Source organism: Henckelia pumila, chromosome 3 (assembly GCF_033568475.1).
Source record: "Henckelia pumila isolate YLH828 chromosome 3, ASM3356847v2, whole genome shotgun sequence".
Lineage (NCBI taxonomy): Eukaryota > Viridiplantae > Streptophyta > Magnoliopsida > Lamiales > Gesneriaceae > Henckelia > Henckelia pumila.
The window spans coordinates 79,753,759-79,776,471 of NC_133122.1; the positions used below are offsets into that span (position 1 = coordinate 79,753,759).

General features: G+C 32.4%; 1 long non-coding RNA gene and 1 other non-coding gene across 10 annotated transcripts; one reads left to right on the top strand and one right to left on the bottom strand.

Moving 5' to 3' along the window:
* The first annotated feature begins 16,618 nt into the window (after positions 1 to 16,618).
* Positions 16,619 to 19,969, top strand: LOC140891505 (uncharacterized). Of its 9 annotated transcripts, none has more exons than XR_012152534.1 (5): positions 16,619 to 16,915; positions 17,004 to 17,027; positions 17,285 to 17,332; positions 17,481 to 18,794; positions 19,408 to 19,969. It is a non-coding gene; the product is annotated as an uncharacterized lncRNA (long non-coding RNA). The 9 variants fall into 9 exon arrangements; XR_012152536.1 differs by having other exon boundaries at positions 16,619 to 16,875; XR_012152533.1 differs by having other exon boundaries at positions 17,285 to 18,794.
* Positions 19,970 to 21,511: 1,542 nt separating this feature from the next.
* On the bottom strand, positions 21,512 to 21,622 carry LOC140894050 (small nucleolar RNA R71). Its single transcript, XR_012153603.1, has one exon. It is a non-coding gene; the product is annotated as a small nucleolar RNA R71 (small nucleolar RNA).
* Between the last annotated feature and the right edge of the window lie 1,091 nt (positions 21,623 to 22,713).

Consider the following 22,713-nt stretch of genomic DNA (forward strand, 5'->3'; position numbering starts at 1 on the left):
ATGAATGCATATAGAAACACAAGAATTAAACCATAAATCAACTAATAACAAGAGTAAATCAACAAAATACAAGTTCCCCATTCTAGAACAAGTATTGTTGCAAATATGTGATTTAAGGAAAACTCAAGAACCATCTGTCTTGAGCATTCTATCCCATTAAAACGATGTCTGCTAGTATCTTTCGATTCAAATAGCTCCAACTCCGGATAAGATACAATAAGAGGTTATATCAAAATCCATACAACCAAAAACAACAAAGGCTTAAGGTAAACTCTTTACCGCTCTTCGTCCAACTCTTCGACGATCAATTACTGCTAATTTTGGGCTCAACAACCTTCAAAAAAATCTATAAAAAGGCAAAAGAAGATCACCAACGACAATCAAACCCAACTGCACATGGTTTGACAATTCAAACGAATCAAAATCCCAAAACTCAAACTGGCGGCATAACGGCTATATTTTGATCAAACCGGAAACACAGACAGCAGTATAGCATCGCAATCAACTCAATACAATGCTAAAACATCAATAACAATTCCAATCCAACAAGTCACAAAACTCCCATTTTCTAAATAAGCTTCCAAAAATCATAACAATTCCGAACGACGCTCTTTTTCGAAACCGACTGAGAATAAACGATAAGAACTAGATCGAGAACATCATAACCGAAATGCAGTCGATTCTAACAACATCCGAAAATAGAAATATGACTGATCTGAGAAAAACTTACTATGGAACGAAGCTCTCGCTTCCAGGATCGCTAAACTAACTTCGGATTAAAATTCTATCGAACAGATCGACCGAAAACCGAAGAAGAAAGCTTGAAGATGGCATTTGGAAGCTCAACAATGGAGGGAGGCGAGATGGAGGAGAAGGTGGAGTGCAGGAAAAGTCAAACTCTTGTATAAATATCTAATAAAGTCCAAATTTGCATTTAAGTCCCTGAAAAATCCGAAAATTTCAAAATAGACCCTGATAAAAATCAAATCGGCTCTTGAATTCTATAATCTCCCATTATCTCAAATAAACTCAATTAAGATAATTTTGGGGTGTTACAAGAGGTTTGTAGTACCTTAACTGTTACAAATACAACATTTGTAGTTAAACACTAGACACAAAATGATCCTAAGAGATATGATAGACTTAATACATGTGCTAGTGTTCTTTGGCTTCTATATGATCTTCTATGTAATCATTTGAACTCTTTTCGTGTGGATATGAACAACTGAAAGTGTTCAGTTATTCTTTGATAAGTTGTAATTGATTGTGAGTTCATGAGAGCCGGTCAATTCTTTTGTTGGCTGTGGTCTATATTTATAAGTGCAAGATAACAGTCATCTTTGATTTAAATGCATCCTTTGGTAACTAGTCGTTTCCTTTTCTTTTAGTTCACTGTAACAAGGTACATTGTGGTTGCGCAAATCTGAGTCTACTCAGTGTACTAGAAACCTTTAGTTAATAGCTTTAACTGATTCATGGAGAGCATCTGTTGATCTGCTCTTATGCTTCTGTTTTTCTTTTTACTTCTGCTTCTGTTTCTGTTTCGCAATTTCTGCTTTTGTTCTGCTTCTCAATTGTTGATGTGCAAAGTTATTTGTCAAGAACTAAAACTTAGATATTTGATTTCCTAACATTATTTGTCATTTTCTCCTTTTTAACAAACACATCAACTCTTATAGTCTGCTGGATTTATTCTTCAAATATCTTGAAATTTCAGAGATCGTTAAATCTTCTGATCTTCAGTTCAGCTCTAATGTCTCATGATACTTCAACTGATATCACTTGTCAGGATCTGCTTATCTGCTCTTCTTCTTGAACTGACGTAAAACTCCTTCATTTCCTCCTACTAGTTCTCTTTTTCCCCCTAAATTTGATTCCTTCTCAATCTTTGTCTTGTAGATGTTCATCAATACTAGTTTGACTGAGCTAGATTTCTTATTTGCTAGTCAATCTATTTTTCTGATCCTCTTCTTTCAGAGATTTCTTTTGACAGTTTTACTGTATGGGTGATGTCTCACTGGTTCAGTAGTGATAGCAGAATACTGATATTCTTTTGTCATGCTACTGTTCTGCTATCATTCCCCCTTAGTTACTGCTTTTGCTAAAGTTCAGTCATCTTTTATTATGCTGTTTTTTATTGGAATTTTTTTAATCCCTTTAACCTCTTTTGCCGAAAAAAATCTCTTCGTGCGATAGCCTTTCCTTGGTCTAGAGGTTATTTAGACTTTGAGAGATCATATATTATGAGGTTGGTGGTTTCCAATAAAGGTTTCTTCATATTTCTGTCAGTACCTGTCACGTCATTTGGAAATGTGAGTCTGCGAGTAGTTTTTCATATTCTTATTTTCATGTATAAAAGGAGTATACGCATAGACTTGGCACAACCAGGCCTGAGGACGGCTTCAACCCTGATGGCATCTACCTTCTTTCTCTTATAAAGGAACTGCAGTCTCTAAATAAAATTTTTGAAAATCCTAGATACCAGAGGGCTTTAGCTGGTGAACTGGGTATCTTTGTGAGGTTGTGGAAGATGGCAGTTCAGAGACAAATATAATAAACTCTTTTTATTTTTAGTGTTTCTCCTATTTTGTTTACTGTATTTAATCAAAACTGATTAACTACAAACATTTTAATACATGAATATGAATAAATGAGAGATAAGAAGGCTTAGTCTAAATAGTAGCGTGCGATTTCTATTTTTAAGTAGCTAAGTCTATTTTGCTGAATTTTAGTATCTTTTCTACTCAAACATTTGTTATCCCCTTGAAATTTATCCATAGTATATTATGTAGACTTCGATAGATTTTCCTGTTAGACGAAACATAGTATACAACTTCCAATGTAAGAGAGTCTCTTCATATTCTTAACCATGCTTGTCGTATCATTGGAAAGAGTGAGAATTTATGTATGACTCTTCGTATACTATGAATGTATCTATAAAAAGGACACTTTTCTTAGATTTAACCACGAATCTACGAAAGATAATAAAAAAATTGAAGAATTTCTGCCCTCATTGAAGAAAGGAAGAAGGAATATGAGGATTTTGTCTCTCGGAATATAGAACCTCTCCAGGACAAGGTATTAGTGTTCCAATCTCTCAATGTTGCGCTTTTCCTGGCAAAGGAGAATAAAATGCTAGAGAAGTACAAGCATCAACTTGAGACGACCAAAGTTGAGGATGTCTATAGTGCTGAGGGTGTTCTTCTTCTGATGCTAATGAAAGAGCTTCAGATATTGAATATGTTCTCACTCTATGTTAAGTTTCATCCAGGTGAAATGGGCACCTGGATGAGCTACTGGATAATGTCCATAGAGTGGGAGATATAAATTTTAAAGAATCATCTATGAATAATAACTATATTTATTTGACTGAGTTGTTCATATTTTTATGCAAGTATTTTTCTAGTGATCAATGCCTATGTTATATGCTGCATAAAAACAAATAATAGAGCACTAATGTAGCAAACTGAAAAATTTATGCCGAAATTAAAAGTTAAGAGATAAGAAAGCTTATTTATGAGCAGAAATGAGTTTTTTCTGATTTGTGTTGTCGGTAGCAGAGTTTGTGAGGCTGATATTCCCCTCACTCCAATTTCCTTCCAAAATAGATTTTGGTCTACTGATTTTCGGCTTCTGCTTCCCATAAGTGCTTGTATAGGCTTGATCATCATGCAATGTAAAGCACAGGGTTGTTTTGTCATTATTGAAGTAGTCGGAGAGTCTGAGCAGCAAGGTTCAACAGTAAATTGATCCGTTAGCATCTGTTTTGCTTAGCGTTGAATGGCTTTTGTGTAGAGTCTCTTGAACAGTAGAGCAATCTGTGGTATTCTAGTTTTCTTGAAGGTTCAATTGACCATGGTGCTGAGCAAGGTGTTCTTATATGATGTATTGTTCAAAAGCGAGAAAAGAACCCGCTTTGATACCACTTGTCAGGATCGAAAATCTACTGCTGCTGGTGTAGATCAAGTAGTGAGCTACTACTGGTCTAGAATTGGTTGCAAAGAATCAGTAGTTGATTGCTACTAGTGAGTTTGGTAGTGTGAGCCACTGAACTCTCTTTTCTCTTGAATCTCCGAGAGTCAACCAAAAAATATACGGTTGTGCGTAAAAATATCAACTGGGATATTGAACTTGCATCAGCTGGCTTTACTAGTTGTGTGTGTGTGTGTTCAGCAGAATGTAATCAACACAACAATTTGTTTTGGATGTTCAGAGGCTCAACTGCTCCTATGCCATTCCTTCTTCTTTTTTCAGAAAGTACTACTAGAAGACTTTGACACAACAACCCACCTCAGTAAGGACTTACCCCACTGCCTTCTAAGACTCTTAGTTCTTTACTAGTTTCAGCCTCAACTGAAATCAGGTTACAGAGGTTTGCAGTACCTCAACTGTTACAAAGACAACATTTGTAGTTAAACACTAGACACAAAATGATCCTAAGAGATCTGATAAACTTAATGTGTGTGCTGGTATTCTTCGGCTTCTATATGATCTTCTATATAAGCATTTGAACTCTTCTCATGTGGATATGAACAACTGAAAGTATTCAGTTATTCTTTGATAAGTTGTAAGTGATTGTGAGTTTTTGAGAGCCGACCAATTCTTCTGTTGGCTGTGGTCTTTATTTATAAGTGCAAGATAACGGTCATCTTTAATTTAAATGCATCTGTTGGTAGCTAGCCGTTTTTTGTCTTTTAGTTCACTGTAAGAAGGTACACTGTTGCTGCGCAAATCTGAGTCTAATCAGTATACTAGAGACCTTTAGTCAATAGCTTTAACTGGTTCATTGAGAGCATTTGTTGATCTGCTCTTCTAATTCTGCTTTTCTTCTTACTTCTGCTTCTGCTTCTGCTTCTGTTTCGCAATTTCTGCTCTTTTCTGCTCCTCAATTGTTGATGTGCAAGTTGTTAAGCACCAAAACTTAGATATTTGATTTTCTAACAACTACTGGGAGACGGTCTCATGGATTAATTTTGTGAGACGAATCTTCTATTTTTATTACCCATGAAAATATTATTTTTATGACAAAATTATTACCTTTTATTGTAAATATGAGTAAGGTTGACTCATATTACTCATAAAATCAGTGAAATCGTCTTACAAGAAACCTACTAATTTATTTATAGTATTAATCATTATCTATTTTTTATTATTAATTTTTTGGCTAATTAATTTTCTTTAAAGAAAGTAAATTGAACCAATAATTTTTGTACATTATTATAGATTTATATTCATATTTGGAATTGGGAACCAATTCTAAACAAAGTAAAATTTGAAAAGAATTTACGTGTATTAATTATTATTAATTATATATATATATATATATATATAGAATTATTTGATTGAATTATTATTTTATGGTTTTGTATTTTAAGCATGGTTTATATATTTCAAGTGTACTCAAGTTAAAATAGTAATTTTTATATATACATGATAAATCCACCAAAATTGGAGCCGATAGATTGTTATATTATATTATATTATATATATATATGTATGTATGTATCATTCATATAACATTTTGCATATGTAGTAAATATACAAAATTAGAACCGAAAAAAACTTTCGAACGTTTATTTTTCTATAAAAAAAATGTGTATAGAATTAATATTTTTTCTTTACTTTTTACAACATAATTATTTTTTAAACAAATTATACTTTCTAAATTATGTCAATGGCACAAAAATTTTTGAATTCAAAATTTCTATATTATTATATTTATATTATTAATTATTATATTTTTTATTATTATTAATTTTTTGGAAAATCAAATTTCTCTTAAGCAATTAATTTTGAACCCATTATTTTTGTACATATATGTAGCGACCCTACCCGGATTCACTACCTAATCATAGTTAAGAGCATTATTAAATATGCTTTAAATAAATCGATGCGAAAGACTTAAATAAAATTAGAACGGTAGAATACAGCTGGTTAAACAAATTCGATTATACAACCCAATCTAATAAATAAGTCTAAAAGGCAAAAAACCTATAGCTAATCCTGCTGTCTTCACTGGTTACTGGCTACTCCAAGCTACTGGTGCTCAATCCTGCACCTACACCTGCCCCGTCGAAAGGGGTGCCCAGATACACAGAAAAGACTGGACGTGAGCTCTAAGCTCAATACAAAAGCACGGGTAAAACATACAAATATGATGCATGCACATGACAGGGTATCCATATCTGGGATAACTATATACAACTGCTCAGTAATGGCGCCTAGAACATGAGTGGTACAACCTGGGAAGCAAACCCTGCGTACACTGCTCATTCCTAACGGACGTAGACCGTGTCTTCTAGATGCCAGTGCCGGCTAACCCGCCGGTCGCGGGGCGCTCGACATCAACCGTTCGAACAGGGCTGAGCAGCCCTACATGGCTCATCTTAAAAGATGGACAGACACAATATGATATGCACATGCTGCATAATAATATGACACATAAATGCAACTTATAAGCAAGCAAAACCCGCTGTCTAACTCAGTCAATACTTACGTACCTTATTACAGGCAGTCCTAGCAGTCTCACTCTAGGTTCCAAGCCTATCATCAACTCTACAATGCAATTACCCATGCATCATTAATTATGTTCTAAAAGCCTTAACTAAACTATTGCATACTCATAAATATTTTTAGGAAACCATAGCTATACATGCGTCCGTCATTATCCCTTTGATGTCACTTGCCTCAAAACTAGGCCACAGCTCCGCTACGACACCTGGATCGCTATGCCACTTTCGGATTCTCCATAGGACGCCTAGATCTCCCTAGATATGAGTTAGAAGGCTAAGAAATTGAGAGAGAAAAATGGGAGGTGCGAGTTGAAAATGAAATTTCGGACCCTTATTTATAGGCGAAGTTCGGAGCCTCCGAACTCAACTTCGGATCCTCCGAACTGGTTTGGATCCCCCGTTCCTGACTTCGGAGCCTCCGATCCTAACTTCGGAGCCCCCGAAGTCCCATCAGTGATGTCATCAATGACGTATTATTTTTGGACAGCTGGCCATGCAGTACAGGGCCTCCGATCTTAGGTTCGGATCCTCCAAACCAGTTCGGAGCCTCCTAACCCGGTTTGGACCCTCCGAACCCGCCGAACCCTCAGAACCTTGCCGGCCACTTTAGAGTGTCATGGATCCATTTCTGGACTCCGTTAACCCATTTGAAATTTTATAAATCATGTTTTACTTAATCTAAACATGATTACATGATTAATTACTCATTAATCGTTAATTCTGGATACGGGTCACTACATTCTCCACCCCTTAAAAGATTTCTTCCTCGAAATCTAGGGTAGAACCTCGAGAACATACTAAAAACCCTTGCTTGAGTGTCTGGTCGAAATAGCTTCTAACACACTCAGACTCTTGTCGAATTCCCTGTAAGCTCAGTTAATGCTGAACCACATTAACATTCTCCTAGCTGAAGATTACTGCGCTACTGGTCGATAGTCGAACTCCTCTGGCACTAGCGTATCAAAACACTGATACATCTTCCATTTTGACCACGATCTCTCTTACCATGAAGGATACAAACACCCGCTTGATCGAGATCATCATCCCAAGGGAAATCTTAGACTGACTAAGACCAAGTCATAACCTGACTAGCTTACGATATTCATCGAATCACTAATCTAATCTAACCATCTAATGATTCCAAAAGTTCTCTGTGCTTAACACCTCTAGTCAGGAAACACCATTCCCAACACTGTGATGTCACAGCAAATTCCGAATTTCTCCCCGAGAGAAACTAGTTGACACAAAGATATACACCAACGTAACTGCTTAACAAGATTCCCTAGACTGGTCATCCTCCCCATGCTCCTTCGAAGCAAAACAAGCTTCCCAAAGGCAATTACTGGGAAATCAGACCATCCAGTATTGTACTAATCACAGTTCATGTTTCTTAGTATAACTTAATCATTGTGTCCTGATGAAATCTATTATCAGCTGCCAACATGACGCTATGAAACCATGCAAAATCCGCAATGGAGATCATCGCGCCTCCGATGAACTTCATCGTCTCTACAACTGAATATTCACCCAAGTCTCAATCAATGAGCTGGTCAAATCCCTCTACGGGACTTGGCCATCCTGGGACATCCTCCCGATAGTTATACCCACTTGCAGATATTGTACACATATCAAGACTAAAGCAAGCTCCCACTAAATGCTCAACTGGGATGCTCCACAGTATACCCGCCTATGGAAACACTTCTTATCTCGTCTCGAAAACTTGATAGTCTTTTGCACTTGGTATAACTCATCTAAGAGTTCCTAGTGATTCCATCATCATTTATTTCATCCTTATGAGATCTGACCCATCGATCTTGAGGCAAATTAATCCCAACTGATTATACACAGTCAATTCATGCTCTCGCTGAACGCATCAGCCTTAGCACTGAAAAGACTAAGATTCCTGATGAACATGTCATCCCTGGAATATTTCAATTTGCTTGCTACCAAATTACTTGTGGAACATTTCATACTAGAAGTAACTTGTCACCGTACACAAATCCGACTATCTTCCATTGCTAAAGCGCAATATCCTTGACAAACAGTCCGCACGAATGTGGCTTGCCGATTGTAAAGAACAAAGTTGCTTCATCGCTACCTTGCGAAGTCTTCAATTGCCGCAACAATCTTGTTGGCCACTAAGTCGATCAACGACTTCCTCGATCATCTCAATGACCTCACGCACCACACGCTGAAAATTAATGACACACCCTGCTGGATCTCGAGAACTAGATCCCAACTAATTTCACACCTCACGATCAGACAACTGATGTCCATACGAGTACACAATTCTCGTTGGATCTCAAACTCAATGGTATACTAAGACATCATCACAAGAACACTATCCGGGGAGCTACCAATTCCTTCGCTTGTTTCTCATGTCAAGTTAAGACCTATCTTGACCATACAAGTCAATTGTAGTCTTTCGTTAGATTCATCTCTGGCAAACCTAGAGACTCCAAAGCATCACCTGCTCCGAGACTGTACTAAGTACTCATCTCCTAAGCACTAAGCGACAAAATACTATCCTAAGTATTTCTCAATTTCTATATCCAAATCATCACTGATTGGATTTACCCTATCGATCTCGTCGAACTACTGATGATCGCACTCGTTCGATCAGACAACCACTGATCATCTAAACCTACGTGGCTCAATCAATAACCATGACTCAGCTGCCACGAAGAAATATTTCTAAATACTTGAAATACCCAAATCGCTCTGGTTTCAACACACCCATACTTGATAACCATAAAATAGCTATTAGTAGCATATCGACACAATCTCGTGCCTTACTACTTACAGCTACCTCGTATACTGAACTTAATCAACCTAACTCTGATAGAGTTAGCCAATTACCACTAGTAATCATTAGCACAAATCTCGTGCCACATCAGCACTACTAATTGTTGTTTTGTTCACCCAAAGAGAACATCAAGACGAAATAAGCCCAAGATTTGCTTGCAATCTATCAACCTAGACCATTTCCATCCCATGAAAAATCCTACGCTCAACCTCTGAAAATATCAGAAAATACTTAGCGCAATCACTGGACTTACTATCCTTAACTCGTTCATTCGGGATGAACACCATGGCTCGTCAAGTCCAAGAATCATAACTAACGAATCCCAAAGATTTCCACAATCTTCGGACACGCTTCTGATTATATCTCTTGTTAAGATTGTGCAACAAATTAAGACTAAGGTATCTTACCTCAATAACCCACCTGGACAATCGCCAAGGCTTCACGGGCATAGGCCACGCTTCCCTCTTGTCTTAAATAGTCTTATACAGTCTTTAACATCTGATATAATCTATAACATATGAAGTCAATCATCATGGAGTAGTCCTCGTATTCGAGTCAAAGTCTCTAAACAGCATCCCAGCTAGTATCTTGGATGATTCCTATCACAGGGAAACTCTAACCACAACTCTGATGACAACCCCTAGTCATCACTGGTAGAAACCCGTCCACCTACTAGATCCACACGTATAGCAGTAAGCCAAAGGTTAAAACATATCTGCTCAGAGTACACACTTGTCAAGGAAATCCCTCCAAGACTGGTTCCCACAGCAGAATATTCAACCTATATCTCTGGAACACCAGACAATATCGAACCATCGATATAAAACCTGATATCTAATCCAAGGTCATACCTCATCGTGACTGTTACCAAAACTCTAGACTGAGTAGCCTTCCCACCACCATCCCCTGAAGCACAAAGGCTCCCAGGTAACACTGGCATAGGGTCGCGCCCCATCACGTCTAGTCATGGTCATAGTCCACAACGCTCGGTATATACTGGACCTGGCATCCTGATGAAAACTCATCATCACAAGTCTAAACCTATCAAAGGTCAGAGAGTCTACTGTTCTAAGGAAACAACATAGAACAAAGCCCAATGTTCTAAACCGAACAATATTCATATGCCTTTAGATGAGTCCACTCATTGCTGACACTATGTTAGTCCACTGACTCATTAGGTCAATCCTAGGAAAACGCCTAGCCTAACCACAAATCATACAGTTAAAATCGACCCACTGACTCATGTATAACATTTATAAAAATTTTCATACACATATATATAGACAAAATTAATTGAAATTTAAATATATTATATATATATATATATATATATATAGAAAATTAATTGAATTTTAAAAATAATGATCAAATATGATCAAATTTCAAAATTCGAACAAAAATATAGTATATTATCAAGTATTGTTTTTTTGACAGGGTATATAATCATGTATTGAGTTTAAGAAAATTTCCACATATATACCAAATTTCAAAATTTTACCAAAAATAGGTAAATTATCATAAAATACCATAAAAATTAACTTAAATTAAAAACGGTGATAACACAATATCAAATTTAAACATTGGACGGAATATTTGTATATTATCATATATAATTTTCATTGGACAACAAAATTAACTAAAATTAAAAATAATGATAACATCCTATTAAATTTCAAATTTTGAACAAAAAATTGATACATTATCGTATATTGTATTTATGAAAATTTTCACTATGGACATATAAAACATTAACTGAAATTTGAGACATTATATATATATATATATATATATATAACATTTACTTTTCACATATATTTAGAGACAAAAAAATTAATTGAATTTTTTTTTAAAATATAACATTTTATCAAATTTTAAACCAAAAATTAGTATATTATCATATATAGTATTTATAGATATTTTTACAAACAAAACAACTAATTGAAATTCAAAATAATGATAATATCTAATTAAAATTCAAATTTTGAATTAAACATCATCATCATCCTCATTATATATATAACATTAATTAAAATGATTTCTTTTTTTAGTAATTTCCTTTTGGTGAAAAATTACTATATTTTGTAAAAACTCAGTTTTTATACATATTCGTATTTTACCCGTGCGATGCACAGAATGTTATTTTATGTAATTAATTATTGAAATTAATAAGTATAAGAATAAATTTAATTTTTTTTTGATATAATAATGTAATAAAAAAACTTTTATAAGACTGTCATATGAGTTAATTTTGTGATATAAATATCTTATTCGGTCCGACTCATGAAAATATATTATTTTTATGCTAAAATTATTAATTTTTATTGAGATAGAGATCGTGTTGACCCGTCTCATTGATATGGATCTGCGAAACAATTTTAAAAAATATCTATTAATGTAGTAAATATATTTAAATTTTAAACATTATTTTAAAAAATTATTATATAAAAAATATTCTTGTCATTTGAGATAACGCTAAATTAATTATCTCAATATTTTTATGGTCAAATTGAATTTTTATTATTGTATTTTATTCTTAGTTAAGTTGAACTTATTAGGGTGCAATAATGGTCTATTTTAGGTGGAAACGATTGAACCATGTCACTTGCCGCTTGGACTACTGTGCGGTTTAAAAGATTTGAGTTACACGATTATCGTCAGCTATAGATTTTGGTAAAGTAACAAACACTCGGTCCTACGATTGGTATCAGAGAAATATATAATAAAAAAGAATATAAAAACATATCTTAAAAATCATTTATTATTTTATCTATCAATTAATTTTTTTTAAAAATGAATAAATATTTTTCAAAAAGTCAAAATATTCCTGTCATTAATTAGATGAAGCTGAATAAAAAAGCATATACCCTCTAGTTCTACGAAGATACTTGAGAATATGCTTTACAGCAGTCCAATGTTCTGGTCCTGAGTTTGACTGATATCTACTAACAATCCCAACAACATAACAAATATATGGTCGAGTGCATAACATAACATACACGAAACTTCCTACAGCCGAAGCATTTGGAACTCGTTACATATATTCTACTTCACTTTGAGTCTTAGGATTCTACTTCACTTTGATTCTTTGAATGAATCTTCTTCATTCAGTAAAGTATTAGCAAGGATTTTGTGTTTGCATGTGCGTGTGTGTTAAATAGAAGTTGAAATATTAGAGTTGTCTCTACGTGTTTTTTTTCAAAAGTTCCATTAATAAAAATATTTGTACTTTTTGAAATAATATATATTCATACAAGCATGTGCTTACAGGGGCGGATCCAGGATCTTAACTTGGGTGGTGGGGGGGGGGGGGGTGGTGTGGGGGGGGGGGGGCATATACTAGGTGACGATAATATGCTGTGACGGAGCTAACTTGTGATATGTGCGTTAATTTTTCTAAAATTTGTATTTGGGTGATACATATAAATATTTTTATATAATAATAAAGTTTTAAAATTTTCGAGGGCCACAGCGATTCGTTACCACTTACCACTAGAGAAATCAAATCTTAACTTATTAAAAACGTTAATTTTGTGTGTCATTTTGCGCTTTACTTTTAAATTTTAATTTAAAGTCCAGAAAATATTTTTTACTAATTTTATAGAAATTTTTCAATATGAAAAAAATGAGTAAAAATAAAATTTAAGTTTAGATTTATGAGATGCTCACGCATAGTGTGATAATACATTTAAAACAAAAACAAAAAAGTTTAGTCAACTCTCGATGATGGACAAATTTGAGTTCAATAATAGAGAATTGAATTTGTCCAATTAAAATAAAAAATTAGATGAGCTTATTAATGTACTAAGCTTATAAAAACAAAGTCTCGTTAATAATAGAGATTGAAATTTGTATAATCAAAAAATTTATTATAGGGTTACTTAGTCTAACAAGAAAAAATTTTAAAAAAAATTGAAAAACGTAAATGAAAATAAATAAATAAATAAATTGTTATGGGCTACTTAGCCCAACTGCCCAAGTTAGGGGCGTGCAATCGGTCAAAACCGAACCTACCGAATCGGAATTAACAAAACCGAACCGAATGAAATCTTTTTTTGAAAAACCGAACCGACCGATCTTTGGCAAGAAAACCGAATTGACCGAACCGATTAAACCGAAATAACCGATATTTTTAAAAAAAAATTAAAAAAACTTTGAAAATTCGAAATAATCCCCAAATTCCTTCCTGACAAATTATTGATGCTTCAACTTTTTCACGATTAAGAGTGCACTACAAATAAATAATATCACTGGGTAAACCACATTACAGTTGGTTCGAAGATGAGAAAATTGACCTCTTTTTTAAAAACAAAAATCGATTTACGTATTTTCGAAAAACAAAAACCCATTTACCTCTAACTTTTTTAGTCCACTGGTTTAAAGTGGAAGAAGTTGGATGAATACTTTGACCATGACCAAGCTAGTGTTTAGATTCGGTTCGGTAGAGCCAGAATTCGGGGTACTGGTCAGGACTTCGCTGTAGTGGAACAAACCGGAGTTGGAAGTGTCCGGTTCTTGGGAAGATGGTGGTGGTGTGACGAAAAGGATCGGGTCGTGTGTGTGTTTGTGAAAGACAAAGGGGCTAGACTCTTGGCACGCAGACAAAATGAGAGAATAAGACGACGCCGATGTTGTTGGGGTTGGGCTAGGGTGAGTTATCTTTTTTGGTTTTTGACATATTGTTTATAAAGCCCAATATAAATAATCTTCATGCAAAGATAAAATCAGGCCCAATAATAATTTTTTTATAAAAATATTATATTAAATCGGTTTAATCGGTTTAACCGATGTTTTAAAATTTGAAATCGGAACCAAACCAACTAAATTGAATTGACCAAAATTTTTGAAAAAAAAAACGATAGATCGATCAAACCGAACCAAATTTTCGATTTAATTCGGTTCGGTCTGTTATTTCGATTAAACCGATATTTTTCTCACCCCTAGCCCAAGTAGTAAAAAATTCAAAAAACAAAATGAGTACCATCAGATTTGAACCCTGCACTTTTCCTTCCAAATTTCTTCCAATAGAAGAGTTTACCAGCTACGCTAAGGATGTATTTAATACCGTATTACTAGTTTATATATATATATATATTCAAAATGAATAATTAATTCACTAACCATATAAACTAGTCACGAAACATACGCATTGTGTGTATAATGTAATATTTGAATATAATCATATGTTATCTTATATAATCAATTCGTATCATCATAAATTTACAAAAATTGTAATCTGAAAAAAGAAAATTGAAAACGTGGAGAAAGATTGAGGAGGTTGGATTTGACCGAATTATTTTTTTGCCCTTCTGATATTTTTTTTATGGAAGGAGCCCTTCTAATTTTGGATCAAAGAAAAAAGAAATAATAACAATTTAGTCCGTTCATATTTCTAACCAAATTCAGTTTCTAATGGCTTTGTAAATTATAATTAGGGCTGGCATACCGTACCGAAATACCGGAATTTCGGCATACTGTATCGAAATTTTTTCGATATACAGACATTTTTTTCGGTATAACGATTTTTTTTCGGTATTTATACGGTATGAATATGGATTTTTTTCGTACCAAAGTTTCGAAATTTTACTATCGGTATAAGTATGAATTTTTTTCATACAATATTTGTAGTAAGATATACCGAAAAACTACTTCTAATTATAATATAGTAAAGATAAGGATCCCCTTGACCCATTTCAAATGATATAATCTCATATTATATATATATATATATATATATATATATATATATATATTCAAATAATATAATGTTAATTTTCTTCTTTAGAAACAAAAATTAGAGTCAAATGGATTAATACCACCTTACATTTGATTATTCGTGAAAAATAGATGTACAGTTATAAGCTAATTGTCTTAGAATCATAGAGAAATGCATATATCTGTCTTAGATTTGAAATTTCAAAACCATCGCTAAGCTTTGTGACAAAATAATCAATATGAGATTGAAATTTGTTGCTAAACCACCGACAATTTCAAATTAGCAATGGTTTTGACGGTCGTTAATTAGTTTTTGCCTTGTGGAGGATCTAGCTAGACATTTAAATTTATTATATGTTTCATAAGTTTTATTTAAAAACAAGAATCTTATAATTCTCCATAGATTAAATTAAGTAAACAACGGTAACGGTTAATAATAATCTGGATTTATCGACATGATCTCAATTTAAAGAAAATAATTTATTCGGGAAAAATTAAAAAAATTAATCATTAATGGTTAATATATTTCTTATTTATATAATGTTAAACTATAATTCAGAAAAAACAAAAAAAAATAATTCAAATCTGTTGATTTTTATACACCCTATATACTACAAGAAAATGGGCTATTTAGCCATGATTTTTAATTATCTAATCCGTGGCTAAATAGTCACGGTTTGTCAAAAATCGTGGCTATTTAACCACTGTTTTAAAAACCGTGGCAAAATTAACCACGGTTTTCAAAACAGTGGCTAGGTTTAGCTACGATTTTACAACAACAGTTTCTTCCTAACCGTGGGTTTTTTAAAACCGTGACTAACATTAGCCACGGTTTGTCAAAAATCGTGATTATTTAGCCACGGTTTTTAAAACCGTGGTTACCACGGTTTTTTAAAAACTGTGGTTAAAATTAACCACGGTTTTAAAAATCGTGGCTAGTTTTAGCCACGGTTTTTAAAAAATCGTGGTAATTTAACCACGATTTTTTAAACCGTGGCTAAATTTTAACCACGGTTTTAAAAACCGTGGTTATTTAGCCACGGTTTTTTTATTCCGTGGCTAAATTACAACTCTTTTTTTAAAATCGCGCTCGAGCACAACTTTTTGCGCTCGAGCGCGACATAATAACCTTTTTTTCTGTACAGGGCTCGCTCGAGCACAAAAAATTGTGCTCGAGCGAGCCCTGGACAGTAAGTTTTCTTTATAAATTGTGCTCCAGCGCGATTTTGAAAAATTATTTGATTTTATTATTTATTAAAAATGTATTAATTATTTATAAATAATGAAGATATTGATAAACAAAAAAAATAAAATTGAAATGAAATGTTAGAATTGATGCATATATTTTAATATTTTTTATATTATAAAGATTGGAACATAATTTTTAAATTAATTTTAGATCAGATAGATGTATATAATTAGTGTCGAAATCATTTCAATGTTATTTTTTTTGTTTATTAATTGTCTCTTCATTAATTAAAAATAATTAATATATATTTAATAAATAATAAAATCCAATACTAAATATATATATATATATATATATATATATATATCCTATCTCTCTCCACACTCTCTCCCCTCAATCTCATCTCCTCCGATCCACCCCTGCGTTTCTTTTCTTCTTCTTTTTTTAAAAATTCTTTCCGTAACTTCAATTGCTCGTATCTCCTTCATTTGTGGTCATTTTTTAAAAATAAATATAGATTTGGAATCCTCGCGACGAAATCTAGCTAGTGATACCCATTTTGCAAGGTTTTCTCACGTCATCCGAAACTCGATTCCGGCAGCCGTCGCCTGTCGCCGCTTTTCGCCGTCGCCGACCGCTCTTCGGTTTAGGAAAAGGTTATTTATGTTTTTTGGAACTTGTTTCAAAGTTTTGGAGGTATAATTCGAATCTAGGGTTTCAAATTTTGGGAATTTTGATTCAATTGACTATCAATAATTGATATTAGATTTATTATTGGATGTAGGTACTGTATTGGAGTCAATTGAAGGTATTGACTATTTTTCACATATTATTGGAGAATTATTTCAAAATTCCAGAATTTTTAAGTTAGGTATTTCGAATTTTAGAGTTGTTTGAATCGTTATTTAGATGTTTTGATGTGTTAGAATTGATAATATAAATTTCAGAATATATGAGAAATTTCTGGAAATTTCAGATTTAAAAATTTGGGGTAATTCAACTTTTAGAGTCAAATATTCGATATTTCGGATATTGATAGGATATTCGATATTTGAATATTGATAGGATGGTTGATGTCCAAAAGGATACACATGGGATGGTGTCTTTCTTTTGGTCAGTAGCTAGCTGTTTTGATAGAATTAAGTAGTATGATATACTATAGGGTTTTTTTTAATTTAAAGTTTTTTCTTCACGGAGGAGTAAATAGTGGGTGCGCTCTAATGTTAAAAGTAATGTTGACTTTCCTTTCTTTTGGTTTCAGGATAGCTGCCAAAGTTCCTCTTCATCTTACAAAGTTTTTGATTATGTATTCTATTTCTTTTACTGAAATCTTGAGAATTATTTAATTTGTATTGTCACTGATTTGCCAATCTATTGTCTATGGTGTCTGAAGTGAGTGAAATTTAATGAAGATAATGCTATTTGTTTTTTTTCTCAGTCAAGTTCGGTGTTAGGATTCACGATGGATTTGTGACAAAGTAAGTTAAATAATTCATTCACATTATATTGGGCTTGTATGTGATTTATTATTGGTTATAGATACTATATTGAAGATGATTGAAGGTATTCGATATTTTTCACAATTTGTTGGAGCATAATTTCAACTTTTCAAAATAATTGAATTTAGATTTTCGAATTTGGATGCTTAGATGTGTTGGAATTGGTCTATATTAATGAATGCTTAGATGTTGGAATTGGTTTAGCCATTAATGAATAACTTATGGTCTTTTCTTGGTCGTCAAGCTTGGGTTACAAGCTTAAAGCAGTATTTCAGCGAATTCGTGGATGATATCTCACTATTATTTAATCTAGAAAGGATTTATTTTAGATATTGTGTTTGAGAATTCACTATGTTGTCTATTTACAAAGAAAAAACACTATGTTGTCTATCATATGTTTCAGAATATGGGATTCGTTATATATTTTTTAACTTGCTTCAGATGTATCTTCTTCGACATACAGCATAAGAGGATGTTGCGTAGATCCATCATCGAGAATAAATCACGTATCGTTCTTTTGCATACTATTTATGGATACAAGTATATTCATCTTTATGTTTCTGTCTATTTTCTTGTTGTTTTCATGTACCTTATTTATAACGAGTTTGAATCTTGTATGATGTGAATTTTCTCATAGAATAATGGTTGTTTCAGTGGAAGCCCGTTTAAGTATATATTCAAACCAATTAAGCTTAAATTAAATGCAAGAAAATCTTTAAATTTGTCCAAGATGTGATAAGCGTGCATCTGGAATTCTTATCGAGGAATCTAGTGAAGCTATTGGAATTCTTATTAGTCAACTTTTCTTGACCTCAATTCCGTCTTGTATGTTGTCTTGCTTTTAATTGCTTGTCAACAGTTGTTTTGTCTCCTTAACAGTATTTTTGTTCTTTGAAATTGGAATTACTACGTTAAATATGGTTGTTGTTTTGATTATTGTTTAGCGTTTGTTTCTTTCGTTTTTTCGTTTACTAGCTGTGATTTTTTTTTTTCATGTGAAATTATATCTTCTGAACAAGGATTACTTGAGCAGCGACAACAAGTTTACGATCACCACCTATTTTCGTACTCGAGTTGTAAGTATTTTCTGAGCATTTGTGGTGTTATTTCACGGAGCTAGCTTCAGATTCTTTTTACGGGTTTCTATATTTAATTTTGGAAAGAGTTAGCGCATAATATGTTCATGTTGTTTTAGCTAGTATTTGGATTTTTAATTGTTAAATGATACAATTTATATATGTTTTAGTGTTTGTTGTGGTATTAATTTTATTGGTTTCTATATTTTTTAATCTTTCGTGGCTAAATTAGTCACGGTTTTAAAAAAAAACCGTGGCTAATTCAGCCATAGTTTTTTTTAAATCGTGGTTAAATTAACCACGGTTTTATGTAGGTTTTATATAAAATCATGGTTAAATTAACCACGGTTTTTTTTATTCCGTAGCTAATTTAGCCACGGTTTTTTTTAAAACCGTGGTTAAATTAAACACGGTTTTGATTAAAACCGTGGCTAAATTAGTCACGATTTTTTTATTCCGTGGCTGATGAAACTTAAAATTTGTAATTATTTATATGTTAAAAAGTGTGTTTTAAAATTTAAGTTTAATTAAAATTATGAAGTTGTATTATTTTAGTGTTATGTGTTTATATTTAAATATTTTACTAAAATGTTGTATTTTACGGTTTGCGCAGGTTTGGTAAAAATAAAATTACTCAAGCTACAGAGGTCATAATGGAGTAATCTCAAAACCTGTAGAATCACAAAAGAGGCATCTTCAACTTTGTAGAAGACAAGAAATTCCAAAAACTTCATTAAGATGATCAAAATAATCAAACATCAAAATGGAGATAGATTTACTTTTACTATGACCAGCTTGGAGTAAAAATATCATAAGTATTTCATATTTTATCCAAAAGGGGTGAATGAGTTGTCCAAACACATCTACACAAAATATCCTACGTGTTCTATGTTGAAAAGAAAGGCTGAATCAGTGGTCTAAGGCATCAAACATGCCAATTAAAGTTGGGTCATGGTATTGACATTCAAGGAGACAAGCACCCACCAACTTTACTATTTCACATTTAATGAGCCTTGGACTCTTGCTCTCATTTAGCCTATAAATAGATGTGTTGTATAAGCTTTGTAGTGTGCAAGAGTGTAGAGAATTCTTCATTTGTAAAATAAATATTGTGTGTGTGAGAATAAAAGTTTGAGTGTGCAAGTTTCTCAAGTTCAAGTATGAAATTTCTTTTATCTTTATTCTTGAGTTTCATGTTCATGGAAAGCTAAATCTATTTATGTCAAGGTGAAAAGGTTTCATTGTTGGTCAAGTAAGATTGTTTATATTTTGTATATTCTTTTCTTTTCTATTTTTATTTTTACTAATTGATCTTTATTTGTAGGTATAATTTTGGATGATTTGTTGTTATCTATTTACATCAAATGCTTGGTACCTTGAATGTGGTTACCTTGATTTGTTGTCAAATATGATACAATAAAGACTACAATAATTATATACTATAAATATATGTATCTATTTATAATAAAGTCATATATATTATTTAGACGATAGCGTGACACTGTCGGTTGTTCTAAATAATATATTGTGATTTGAACTAACATTTACTTTCTCGCATCTAACTTTTACTTTATCGCAACTAACATTTACTTTTCCGCAACTAACATTTACTTTCTCGCATCTAACTTTTACTTTATCGCAACTAACATTTACTTTTCCGCAACTAACATTTACTTTCTTGCATCTAACATAAAGTCATATATTTTATTTTGACGATAGCGTGGCTCTGCCGGTTGTTCTAAATGAAATATTGTGATTTGATCTAACATTTACTTTTATGTCAATTTATATTTATGCATTTATATATATATATTATGGGTACCATGTATTAAATATCGACTGATATTAATATAGTGGGAACTATATTATATGATATACTTGTTTAAATATTTCATTGTTCTTTTATGTTTATTCTTATTTTAGTTTCTTTTATTTATTTTTATTAAACAATCTTAAATAAACCAACAATGAACCTTTGAAACCTTGACAATTTTATAATTTGTGTATTTGAAGTTTTATAATAATATTTTCATCTATAATATATTATTGCTAAAATTAAACTTACAACATCCTCTCCGTGGATCGATCTCGTACTCACGAGTATATTACTTGCAGACAACCTACACTTGGGTGAATTACAATTTAAGTTGTAGCAAGTTTTTGGCGCCGTTGCCGGGGAGGTATAAATTAAGTTTAATTTTGTTATTATGTAAATAGTATGTTGTTTTTAATTGTATGATTGTTTGGAGTCGTAAACAAAGTGGTAGACTTGTTCGAGTATCTGAAAATATTTTAAACATGGACGATAATTCTAATAATCAAGATGATAATAATAATAATAATCATCATCAAGAACATGAACAACCAAGAACACTTAGGCACCATATGAATCCAATAAGAACTAGTACACCATCTTGTTTAGTTTTTCCTCCTGATGCATCTAATTTCAATTTTAAGCCACAAGTCATTCAACTTTTACCAAATTTTCATGGCTTAGATTCTGAAAATCCATATTTGCATTTAAGAGAATTTGAGGAGGTTTGCAACACTTATAATGATCAAAATTGTAGCATGGATACTGTTCGATTAAAGCTTTTCCCTTTTTCCTTAAAAGATAAAGCTAAAACATGGTTGCAAAATTTGAGATCAAGTTCAATAAGATCATGGGAAGAAATGCAACAACAATTTCTAAAAAAGTTTTTTCCTTCCCATAGAACAAACTCTTTTAAAAGACAAATTACAACTTTTTCTCAAAAACAAGGGGAAACATTTTATCAATGTTGGGATAGATATAAAGAGTTACTTAATACATGCCCACATCATGGTTTTAAAATATGGAGAATAGTTTCTCACTTTTATGAAGGTTTAATACCTAAAGATAGGCAAATGATAGAATTCATGTGTAATGGAACTTTTGAAGATAAAAACCCAAATGAAGCTATGGAATATTTGGAGTCATTAGCAGAAAATGCTCAAAATTGGGATAATATAGGCTCAATTGAACCACCAAGTAAAACCAATAATTCAACAAATGGGGTGGTATTTATCATCTTAAAGATGATGTAGATGTTCAAGCTAAACTTGCATCTTTAGCAAGAAAAATCGAGTCATTAGAAATGAAAAAGAGTGATCAATTAAAAAGTGTTCAATAAATTGTTTGTCATATATGTGACACACATGATCATCTTACAAAAAATTGTCCTACTTTGCCTTCATTTAAAGAATGTCTCCATGAACAAGCCAATTATGTTAACAATTTTAAAAAACCAACATTAGATCCTTTTTCACAAACATACAATCCTGGTTGGAGAAATCATCCCAATTTTAGTTGGAGGAACGATAATAATGCACAACCTTCACAACAACCTCTTCAAAATAACCAAAATCATCAAGGTTATGCTCCTTATATCCCACCTCCAAGAAAAAATTTTGAAGATGAAATTCATGCATACATTCAAAAGCAAGAGTCTATCAATATTCAAAACATTCAATCTATGAATGATTTGAAAGAAACTCTTGCAAAATTTGCATCTGCACTTAATATTCATGAAAAAGGAAAATTTCCATCTCAACCACAACCTAATCCTAAAAATCAAAATCAAGAAAAATTTGATCAAGTAAAATCTGTTATTACTCTTAGAATTGGTAAAATAGTTAATGATCCATATAGTGATGAAAACAAAGATCAATTAAACTCAAAGAGTAAGGATTCAAATCCTGATACTTTTGAGAAAGATGATGCTTTGAGTCCTAAAAATAAGAAAATTGATGATAAAATAAATAAACATGTTCCTTTTCCTCATGCATTAGTAAATAATAAAAAAACAAAAAAATGATTCTGATATTTATGAAGTTTTTAAACAAGTAAAAATAAATATTCCATTATTAGATGCTATTAAACAAGTGCCTTCTTATGCAA